The sequence below is a fragment of the Triticum dicoccoides genome, chromosome 1B, assembly GCF_002162155.2.
Source record: "Triticum dicoccoides isolate Atlit2015 ecotype Zavitan chromosome 1B, WEW_v2.0, whole genome shotgun sequence".
NCBI lineage: Eukaryota > Viridiplantae > Streptophyta > Magnoliopsida > Poales > Poaceae > Triticum > Triticum dicoccoides.
The window spans coordinates 568,849,320-568,861,940 of NC_041381.1; positions in this window are offsets into that span (position 1 = coordinate 568,849,320).

Consider the following 12,621-nt stretch of genomic DNA (forward strand, 5'->3'; position numbering starts at 1 on the left):
TGGATCAGAACGCTTCGAATGACGTATTGAGGAGGAGACATCAGTCTCGCTTACCGGCGGATTACAATGCGATTAATCTCTTTAATACACCAGGAGCAGGAACTAGTAACCCAGCGGCAGTAAACCGGACTATCGTGCCAAGGACCGGAGCGCCGGATCAACCTCAGGTGATGGGTCCACCTCGACGAACAGACAACCCGCCGCAATACACAACACCCCCGCCGGGTCACTTCTCCACTCCTTTGGACAACATGATAGCTGCAGCATCCCGGCTGGCAGCTATTCCGATGGAGGGTGAGTCGCTAGCATCAGTTGAGACGCGGCGGGCCAGGGATCTTCTTCAGACTGCTATGGTGCAACAGCAGGCTTATTCATACAGCCGAGACAGGATTCACTTGACCCCCCGTCCGAGTAAAAGTTATAGCAGACACATAGATGAACCGGAAGTGTCCAGCAGTGCGCGGCGCCGTAATGCCCCTCAAGGGCCCAATCCGGCGCGCGGTGAGGCAAATGCTCAGGACGTGGTGGATAATGGCAGAGCACGAAGGGAGGCCGCATTAGCAGCACAATACACGAGTCGTCATCAACCCGCCCTGGTTCAGCCAGCAGCGTTAGTAGACCGAGGCACCGGGCTTCCTTTCAGCTCCTGGGGAGTGTCGTGTCTCATTCCGGCTCTCCGTAATGTGCGACTGCCTAAGGATTTCAAGGGTCCGCGTAAGGTGCCTAATTACACCGCCGATCAACCTCCCGAGGCGTGGGTTGGAAGTTATGAGATGGCGATGGAGATGCTAGATGTGGATGAAGCGGCATGTGCGAAATACTTCACCATGATGTTGGAAGGGACATCCCACACTTGGTTGAAAAACCTGCCCGCCAACTCCATCGAGTCATGGGACCAATTGAAGGCCCGGTTTATAGCAAACTTCAAGGATACATGCAAACAACCTATGTCCATCGTGGATCTGGATGCCTATGTTCAAGGAGAGAACGAGTCAACAACTCATTGGGTGCGCCGGGTTTCAGAAGTCTTGCATTCGTCGGACAATATTAATGCTGGCTCAGCGATCATCACATTGGAGCGTAATTGCCGGTTTAAGTCACTGAAGATGAAGTTGGAACGGCTCAAGCGCCACTACAATGACATGGGAACACTTATGGCGGCCTTGGTTAAATATGCCGATTCTGACAATACCAAGGATCCCGATTCTGACGAGGAGAAACTGGAGAAGGGAAAGAAGAACGGCGGTGCAAAGGGACAGCAGCACAACCAGGGGAGCCATGAGAATAATGGTAAGCGCAAAGCAGATAATTCAGATTTTGTGGCTAACACCAATATGCAATATCGTAAAGGTAAACCGCCCCAGCGCGATGGAGGTATGAATCTAGAGCGTCTGTTAAACCAGCCCTTCCCAAAGCACGGGATCAAGGAGGTTCCAGTACCACATCTCTGGAAGGATCGTTTCATTATGAAGGAGTTCAAAAACTCTGATCTCTTCCGGTATGATCAGGGTCCGTAGGTCGGTTCAGGTCCAGGTTTTCATGGTGGCGGCGGTTCAAACTCTGGATTTCAGAATAATCAGGGCAACTAGAACAACCAAGGTGGTAACAACCAACAGAATAATCAGGGGAATCAGCAACAATCATGTTTTTAGAGTCACCCAAAGCAGTTGAATGGCGGGAAGTATCATGTTTTCACCACTAGCTTGTGTAAGCGCGATCAAAAGCTTCACAAGAGGGCAGTTAATGCTGTCAAACCGGCAGTACCCCATTACTTTCGTTGGTCTGAGCAGCCCATTGTGTGGAGCAGAGAGGATCATCCGCCCCGGGTGGACAATCCGGGTCATCTGGCTTTAGTGGTGGTGCCTCAGGTGGGAGGATATAAATTCACCAAGGTGCTCATGATGGAGGGAGTAGTATCAACATCCTGTATTATGAAACCTTCCGCCGCATGGGGTTGACAGATAAGAATCTTGAACCGTCGAACACTGTTTTCCATAGTGTAGTGCCAGGAAAATCGGCATATCTTGTTGGCAAGATAGCTTTGGAGGTCGTGTTTGGTGATGAGCATGACTCCGGGTCTGAAACATTGACCTTTGAAGTGGTGAAAATCCAGGGCCCATATCACGCCCTGTTTGGACGGCCGGCTTACGCGAAGTTCATGGCGAGGCCTTGCTATATTTATTTACAGCTCAAGATGCCGGGTCATAAGGGGACCATCACAGTACACGGAAGTCATAAGATCGCTTTGGATTGTGAGGAGGGCGATGCGGCCTATGCTGAGTCAGTTTATGCCACAGAGGAGTTGAAGTTCTATAAAGACAATGTTGATCCGGCAGATATGACCCCTCTGAAGAAGCCCACCACTGAGCATGACCCGACCCTGAAATTCAAACCAGCTGATGAGACTAAACTTGTTGATTTCGTTCCTGGTGATTCATCCAAACAGTTTAGTATCAGCACCAACCTGGATCCAAAATAGGAAAGCGCGCTCATCGAGTTCATCTGTGAGAACCGGGACATTTTTGCATGGAAGCCCTCTGACATGCTAGGTGTACCAAGGGAACTCGCTGAGCACACTCTTAATATTGATCTCAAGTTTAAACCGGTCAAGCAGTCTCTTCGCCGCTTTAACGAGGAAAGATGCAAGGCCATTGGTGAGGAGGTAGCCCGGCTGTTGGCTGCTGGGTTCATCGTTGAAGTGTTTCACCCTGAGTGTTTGGCTAATCTGGTGCTGGTTCTTAAGAAAAACAACACTTGGCGCATGTGTGTGGACTACACAGACTTGAACAATGCTTGCCTAGCAGATCCTTTTGCTCTCCCGCGTATTGATCAGATTATTGATGCGACGGCGGGTTGCGAGCGTTTGAGTTTCTTGGATGCTTATTCTGGTTATCATCAGATCAAAATGGAAGTTAAGGACCAGGAGAAGACAACTTTCATCACTCCCTTTGGAGCCTTCTGCTATGTTTCTATGGCCTTTGGGCTGAAGAGTGCCCAAGCGACTTATCAGCGCTGCGTACAGAATTGTCTTCACACTAGATTGGGCGCAATGTTCATGCATATGTAGATGACATTGTAGTAAAATCTAGGAAGAAGGAGACATTGATAGATGATCTCAAGGAGACCTTTGACAATCTTTAGGTTTATAAGATGATGCTCAATCCGGACAAGTGTGTTTTTGGTGTTCCGGCAGGCAAGCTTTTAGGCTTTCTGGTGTCCAACAGAGGCATTGAAGCTAATCCGGAAAAGATCAAGGCGATTACATCTTTGGCTAAACTGGCGTGTATTAATGATGTTCAGCGTCTGGCGGGTCGAATTGCAGCCCTGAGCCGGTTTATTAGCCGCTTGGGAGAGAAGGCGATCCCTCTATATCAGATGTTGAAGAAAACAAACACTTTTGTGTGGAGTGACGCAGCTGACGCGGCGTTTGAGGACTTGAAGAGGCAATTGGCTGAACCGCCGGTCCTTGCTGCTCCGGTTTACAAGGAGCCCATATTATTGTACGTGGCTGCTAATGCCTGTGCTGTCAGTGTGGCAATTGTGGTTGAGCGCAAGGAGGCTGGGAAGGAATATCCGGTTCAACGACCAGTTTACTATATCAGTGAGGTGCTCATCGAGTCGAAGAAATGATATCAGCATTGGCAGAAGTTGGTATATGGGGTTTTTATGGCGAGTCGGAAGCTTAAGCAATACTTTCAAGGCCATCCCATGACAGTGGTCAGTTCTGCTCCTTTGGGCGATATAATGCAGAATAGGGAGGCAACTGGCCGGGTTGCAAAGTGGGCAATTGAGTTTGGTCCACATGGGTTGAAGTATATGCCTCGGACAACCATCTAATCTCAGGCGCTTGTTGACTTCATCAATGATTGGACCGAGTTACAGGCACCAGAGGACAAACCGGATAACACATACTGGACTATTCACTTTGATGGATCCAGGCAATTGGAGAGCTCGGGGGCTGGAGTTGTCCTTACTTCCCCTCGAGGTGATAAAATTTGTTATGTTCTCCGCTTAATGTTTCCTTGTACTAACAATGCAGCTGAGTACGAGGCTTTACTCCACGGTCTCCGTGTGGCCAAGGAAATGAATTTAAGCCGGGTACGATGCTTTGGAGACTCTGATCTGGTAGCCCAGCAAGTTTCTGGCACTTGGGATTCTAAGGATCCACTCATGGCGGCTTACAGACGTGAGGTGGATATTATGGCGGGTCACTTCAAAGGTTATCAGGTTGAGCATATTGGTCGGTGCAAAAACGAAGCAGCAGATGCTTTAAGCCGACTGAGATCTCAGCGTAAACCGGTACCACCTAATACCTTTTTAGATATCTTGCATAACTTGTCTGTTAAGTTACCTACAGAGGAGGATTTAGCTGTTGCTGATCCGGAGGCCCAATTGGTAGCCGCTTTACATGTAATTCCGGATAGGATGGTTCCATATTTGGCGTATATGAATCGGGGCGAGCTACCAGACGATGAAGTTCTAGCCAGACAGATAGTCCGGCAATCAAAGTCCATGGTTATTCACAATGGCGAGTTAGACCACTGTAGTGTTTCAGGCGTATTCCAACGTTGTGTTTCTCCTGAAGAGGGCCAAGATATTCTGCGTGAGATCCATGAAGGGGATTGTGGTCACCACGCCGGTTCAAAATCCCTGGTTGCTAAAGCTTTTCGTCATGGTTTCTACTGGTTGACAGCTCACGCTGATGCTGAAGCGGTGTGATGCATGTCAGAAATTTTCATGCCGAGCTCATGTGCCGGCTCAAGAACTACGGATGATTCCAATCACTTGGCCATTTTCTACTTGGGGGCTTGATATGGTGGGTCCTTTTAAGCGATCCAAGGATAAGAAGACTTACCTGTTGGTAGCAGTTGACAAATTTACTAAGTGGGTTGAAGCGGAGGCAGTAAGCAAATGTGACGCAGCCACGGCGGTTCAATTCATCAAGAAGGTGATCTTCCGTTTTGGTTTTCCACACAACATCATTACAGATAATGGCACGAACCTTTCCAAAGGTGAGATGGAGGAATTTTGTCAACGAGAGCACATCCGGCTTGATATAGCATCCGTGGCTCACCCCCAGTCTAATGGTCAAGCTGAGAGAGCTAATCAAGAAATCTTGAAAGGTATCAAGCCCCGGCTTATGGTTCCTTTGAAACGGACGTCGGGTTGTTGGGTGGAAGAATTACCATCTGTTTTATGGAGTATAAACACCACCCCAAACCGATCTACAGGTTATACACCTTTCTTCATGGTTTACGGAGCAGAGGCAGTCCTCCCAAGTGATATTCGTCATGATTCGCCCCGGGTTGCTAATTATGTTGAAGCGGACAATGAGCAAGCACGCCAGGAGGCACTGGACCTATTAGATGAGAAGTGGGACATGGCTTTGGCTCGTTCGGCGGTTTATTAGCAACACCTGCGGCGTTATCACAGCCGCCGGGTTAAAACAAGAACCTTTCAAGAAGGCGACTTGGTGCTCCGACTCATCCAGGATCAGACCGATATGCACAAGTTATCCCCACCTTGGGAAGGGCCCTTTGTGGTCAGCAAGAATCTGCACAACGGATCATACTACCTCATTGACGTTCGAGAGCACAAAGACTCACGCAATTCTGAGGAAGAGACCGGCGGCCATGGAACATAGCTCTCCTTCGGCCTTACTACACCTGAGCTATAGGCTCCTATTATGTACATATTTCGACAATGTATATATTATGATCAATATAATAAACCGGCATCCTTGCTATAAGCAGGGCCTCTGCCATTTTTTCCAATATCTTTGATTACATGGGGGCTTCAGCTGACAAAGCGGAGTTCTGCCTATTAAACCGGCTATCACGCCACAATACAGCTTGGGAGCTTCACACCCAAGGGGCCAAAGAGAGTCTGGATGCTATGCACAACTCAAACATAGGCACCCATTGAGCACAACTCAAAAAATTACCTGAGGGCTCTTTGTGCACTGCAACAAAGAGTTTGAAAGGACCCTTGTAATATGCTATCAAGCACGGCTTGGAAGCCTACTGTATTCACCTATAACCCTGGGTTAACCTGCCTTCATCAAGTAAGCCACTCCTATCCAGGTAATCCTGGCATGACCCGCCAAACGTTTGACAAGTCAATCTTATACAAACCCTGAACTTGTCAAAGTTAAAACGACGATTGGTTAGTTGGAGGTCCATCTTAAAAGGCTTTGCAAAATGGTTTAACTCAGCGGCCTGGCAGCCCATGAAAAGCCTCGAATTTGGGCCTGGTAGCCCTTGAAAAGCCTCGACTACATGGTTTTTATTTGCTTTTGCCAAGTTTTTACACTTTGATAAAGTTTATGTTGAACTGGTATCTATTGACCCGGCATGGCTTTTAGTCATCCTAATAACCCGGTGTTTGTTAACCCGCTTGGCTTTTAGCTACAAGCTGTCAGACCATATTCATTATTAAACGGGTGTTTCATAACCCGGTCTGGTTTTAACTACATGTTGCCAGCATGATCATTCGGTGTTCATCACAACCCGGTATGACTTATCATATACACCAGCACTGCATGGTGGGAGTTATCAATACTCAAGATTTGGGTTCTTGCCCTTATTACAATCAAAGATTGGTAAATCAATACAGTGATTTAAATATCAAAGGTATGATCTATTTCATATTTTGATTTAGCCTTGGTAATCAACCAGGCTTTGTATTGGGCATTATGACCCGTCCGGCGGTAAACCGCCCGGACAATTCCTTTTATGCAGACATAAGGATCGCATGGAATTATCAAAGTATATAAGCAAGCACAGCAAATATCATGTCGGATCAATCACAGTCATGTATCAGTGCAGCAGATCAAAATATTTCAACTAGCCTATTACAAGGCGCTTTGAGGCCCAAAATAATGATTGTTCTTCACACAGAACAGTCTATGAAAATCAAGCCCATTGCCGGATTAAGACTCGTCACCAGGTTGACGTGAAGTTGATGGATCCTCTGGCGTCGGTTCAACCTCCTCCTCTCCACCCAGTGGCTGGAAGTCAATGGTGGTCCAGTCAATCCGGGTTAAAGCCTGGAAGACAGCTTCTTCACTTATAAGATTGGACGGTTCAACGTCAGGGGCATAGGTGTGCTTACGGATTGGCAGGACGAGATTCTGCACTTCTTTTACAGTAGCATCAACCCATCTGTTATCTGCATCATAGAAGGACCGATGAGTGGACAAGTTAGCCTCTTCAGCCAATTGGCTTGCCAGTGGGCGCATCTCCTTTGTCAGAGCTTTAAGGGCTTCATTATCAAATGCTGACCCATCTGCCTGTTCACCAGGATAACCCGTTGCAATATCAATCGGATCAAGATCGGCTATCCAAGCTTTAGCACGAGTCAGCACTGATAACGCGCCAGCCCTAGCAGCAGATTGCTTCACCTCCTCTATCTGAGCAGGTGTCATTGATAGCCTGGCCAAAGTATCCTTGATCAAAATTGGTGCCGGTTTGTTGTACGAAGCCGCACAAATGACTCGTTGTGCACCAGTATATAGTTGCTCAATCAACGTATAGGCTGCCTTCAACTTCATCCGCATATCTGTCCCCACATGAGCAATACGACTACCTGCAACAGTTTAAGAATTTAAGGTTAAACCAGCAAATTCGAAGATGCTTCAGACAGGTTATTACAAAGTACTTACCAAAAATTGCAGAAGTCATAGCATTCACTTGATGCTTCAGCCCAATTAGCTCTTCTACCACCGGTTTAAGAGCTGCCTCAGCGTCTTCAGCCCGCTTCAACAAAGCAGCCTTTTTAGTTTCCCAGCTGGCACGTTCATTCTTGAAGCCATCCTTCAGTTGTTCCATGGCTGTCAAAGCGCCCTTTAGTTCATCTTTGGCTTTCGAGGTCTCTGCTTGCTGGGACTTGATATTCTCTTGAAGATCGGTGATTTGGGAATCTTTGTTGTTTATATCAACCTGCAAAAGTCAGATGATGAAGATGTTAATATTTTTCTCAAAGTCCCCAACATATAACCAGTTATACACTTGGCACTTGGGGGCTAATGCGGGTTGCTTCTTTCCTGCTGCTTATTTGAAAGTCCCAAGGCTCAATACAAGTATTAATCTTGGCACTTGGGGACTAATGTGTATTTGATCAGAAAATCAAAGGAAAATGAGTTGAAGAAAGGACGGTTTGGAACATGAAGTTCTGGTTCATCTTGATAACATAAACCGGCCCTTGGGGGCTACTCAGTTGAAGTGTTCTTGATCTCAAAGTCCTGGTTTATCTTCAAGAGATAAACCGGCCCTTGGGGGCTACAATGGAGTTGATATACAGAACAAGAAAGTTTAAAGTGTTTCGAAGATTACCTTATAGAGCTCCTTCATCATGTTCACCAAACCGGCCTCATAATCCCGGCTTGTGTATAGGCAATTTAGGAATCCGGAATGGAGCTCATGGGCAGTAAGGTTAACGTAGCTGGACAAATCTGTCTTTCCTTTCCCCTTGCCCATAGGAGCAAATTCTTCTTTGGCAGTATGCTTTGATAAAGCAACCGGGTTGCGAGGGATAGTGTGACCAGTACCAGTGATAATAACATCATCATCGCCACCTTTTGACGGGCTTGGCGGATTGATAGTATCCCTGGCTAGGCTCGGTGGATCTTCATCCTTGGCTAGGCTGGGCGGATTAGCATGAGGACTAGCCGGGTTAACTTCTGGCGGATCAGCATAAGTATCCTGATCTTGGGGTATTAGATCGTCCACAGCAATGTTAGTATCTCCACCAGCATCTTCTGGGATCTTCTCCGGTTCAACATCCTCTGTAGAAGCATCTGTTCTTGCCTTCTTGCTGAGCCGGCCTTTGGCGCTGCAAAATAACAAACAAAGGTTAGTATGATATACGAGGCACAAGAAGGATAAGCTAAAAATCCAGTATACTTACCCAGGGACGGTTTTGAGGGGAGGCATTTGGGTGGTTGATGAATCGCCAGATGAAGAATTGGAAGTCACCTGGTAATTCGAATCGGACGGATTAAGTGGATATCGGAAGCAACCCGCCAAAGGATAAGATTTATTGGAAGAACAAGAAACCTCTGGACGATGCTTTTGGGTTGGTGTATCCGGTAAACTGGAGGAAGTGACCTGTTGGATGCTATGCCGGGTTGTACGACGACCTTCATGTTGCTGCGTCTTCAAAGAAAATTGTGGATCCAAATGAGCAAGAGGATGTGACTGTTTTACTTTCTGAACTGCACAATGAAGTTTTTTAACCGGCACATGTTCTGAATCGGAGGAAAGGGAGATTACCTCGACATGGTCAGCGCGGCTGGCTTCCGCATCATCCTGGGAACAGTCATTGTCAATAAGGTGTATGAAAAATGAACAAAGGGAGTCAAGTTCTACCTCTTGTTCCGACTCATCGACGTCTTCTGGCGGATCAGAGGACTCGGCGGTTTTCTTCTTGGCAGGCCTCCTTGTGACCTTGCTCTTGGCACGAAGATCCCTTGCCGGTTTGTCTTGAGCCTTGGCCGATTTGTCTTGAGTTTTTCTCTTCTAGAATGGGTCTCCGGCCTGTACAGATAAACAAAAGGTTGTCAGGAAAAATCTAAAGAGTAGACGGATTACAAAAATAGAAGGATAAATTCTTACGCCTGGCAGTTTGTTGGAGGTGTAAAAGGGGGCCAATCCGGTCTTGCAACATTCCGAGATCGGTTCATCCAACATTTTCTTTACAGACTCAGTGACTTCCTCTTCAGTCATTGGTATGTCAGTGCCGTTGAGGATCGTTGACATTTCCGGTATATTCATGCATTAAGTTGGTGCGGCGGCTTAAGGGTAGGATACTCCAGGAGACCCAGCAATGGACAAGATCAATGCCAGTCAAACCGTTTGCGAGAAGAGCTTGGAGTTTAGCAAGCTATGGTGCATAAGTTTGTCTTTCCTTGGAAGTAAGCCGTTGAGGTAGCGGATGTCCATTGCTGAGTCGGTGAGGGCGGTAACCCGGCAGAGGATTTTCATCACCAGGAGCGGTGTTCCGGCAATAGAACCATGTTTGATTCCAGTCTTTTGGGTGGCTGTGATGTTTGGCATGAGGAAAATCTACTTCTTTCCTCTTTTGAATCGACACCCCACCAAGCTCGGTATTGGGGCCATCAGTAAATTCTGTGTGGCGGTTTAAATGGAAGAGATCTCTGAAGAGGTCAACGGACGGTTCTTCTTGTAGATAAACTTCACAGAACACTTGGAAGTTGCAAATATTGGACACAGAGTTTAGCCCAATATCTTGAGGGTGGAGCTGGAAACTAGCAAGTACATCACGAATTTTTTTTGATCCAGGGGGACTAAAACCTCGGTCCAGATGCTGCATGAACACAACCACTTCTCCATCTTGAGGTTCAGGAGGACATTCCAGACCAGGGACTCGCCAATGAATGACATCTTTCTTGGCTAAAGCGCCCGTCAGAATATACCCAGTAAGCTGTTCTTCTTTAATCCGAAAAGGAACCCAATTGCAAGAAGAAAATTGTTTGGCCATTCTTTGCTGACAAACTATAAAGGAAGTTCACATGTCAGTTTACGATTCAAGATTGACATACATAAACCGATATCAAACCGGGAGATTTCATCGAAGATTATACATGTTAAACCGGCAATTCAGGTTCAGGTAATATTGGCGGTTTAAGTGAGGGCTAATGGTACCTGGCGGATTAACAGATTCTAAAGGTTAAACCTCCTACGACAGAGGAAGCGGATCTGAAATCTACTAAGTGGTTGCAGAAATAGGTTTCACAAGATGGTAAAGTAATTTTGGATCAACCGTGGTTCAGTAAAGAAAATTTTCTCAAGCCCTAACAATGGTGACAACGGAACAGCAAGGAGCCAGATGAGAGTTGTTCATGATCTTAAAAGATACTATGCGGAGGTGAAATAAACTAAAAACTTCGGCCGCAGAAGGAACATGTCAAGTCTGATCTAGATTCAATAAGGTAGCAAGGGCAAAGTAAAGAGCACGGACGAACACTGACGAACACGGCCAAATACCGAAACCTTAATGCAGATCTAGGGTTGAGGGAGAAGAAAGCTTACTGGATTCAGAGGAGTGGCGGAGGAGAACCGCGGATCTCTTGTGCGTTTAGGTCGATGCAGTGGCCAGGGATGAGGCAGAGCTTCAAAGTCGATGGCGGCGGTGGAGCTGTCGAGCTTGAGCGGCGAGAGGAAGAAGAAGAAGCACGGAAGGGGAAAAGAGAAGAACCCCAGAGCCTATTCATAAGGCGAATGGATAAAGCACGCGAGCGCGAGAATCGAGGAGCTGAAGCGGTAAAATGGGGCGCAGCTGTCGCCTCGATCTTTGGAAGATAATTAATGGAGGGAATCTTTATAATCTTTTTATACAGAGATGCCATCATGATGATTTACTGCAATTTCAGAAGATGACGTCATGGTGGTTTACCAAAGTTTGCAGGAAGAAGACATCATGACGGTTTACGAGAACCAAAAGAAGATGTTCACATAATTTTTCTAAGTATTGAAGATTCACATGAACTGGTTCAAATCAACCTGGGCCTAATGTTGGGGATATAACTACTGAGTGTAAACCACCCAGGAGGGGCCGGTTCACGCTCAACCATACTGAAGGCCATGAAGACAAAGAAGATGGCGCTTTACTGATAAAGCTTAGAGGTCCAGAGCCCAAAGGCGGATTAGGGCCCATAGTGGTAAACCGCCATAGTTGTATAACTTGTATTGTAAGTTAGGGAGGGAGAGACCGAGCCGAACACTTGTATGAGCCGGCCTCGGGACTCTGTAAACCAGCCGGGCATCAACCTGTGTATATATAGGGACGACCCGGCGGTGGTTCAGGGACAAGAAACAACAACTCGAGAGGCAGGCATAGCGTGTTTGCTCCCTGGCAATCGAAACCTCAGTAATTCCATCACAACTAGACGTAGGCTTTTACCTTCATCGTAAGGGGCCGAACTAGTATAAAACTCTCGTGTCCTTTGTCTGGTTTAACCTCTCTAAGCTAACCCGTCACGATGGCTCCACGACTAAGTCCTTTTACGAGGACATCTGACGTGATAATTCCACGACAGGAGGTGAGGCCCTAGCTACGCCGAGGTTGTACACACGAGTTTACGAGTTCAGGCCCCTCTCGGAGGAGGTAAAAGGCCTACGTCTCGGTGCCCTTAGGCGGTCGATTGGAATATGGGTGTGTGTTACAAGGGGTGCGAACCCTTGTCCCAGAGGAGGAGGGTGTCTTATATAGAGTGCGCCAGGACCCCAGCCATCCTCCGTTATAGGGGTTCAATGTACATTAAGGTAGGGCGTTACTGGTAACGCCAGCTATGAAGTGTTATCAATGATCATTAAGACTACGTAGTGAACGTCTGACGTTGCCATCCTGAGTGACTCTAGGTCTTCTGTACTCCGAGTGGTTCCTTGTATGGTCGAATGACTCCATCCAGGTCGAGTGAAATTGGGGATATCCAAGTGAGATGACTGGTCGAGTGGATTGCAGTCGATGGCTTCAGTTGATACTTCTTGCTGTGCTTTGAATGTCTTTTCTTCTAGGATAGTGACCATGGGGCGTATTGAAGGAAATATGCCCTAGAGGCAATAATAAAGTTATTATTTATTTCCTCATATCATGATAAAT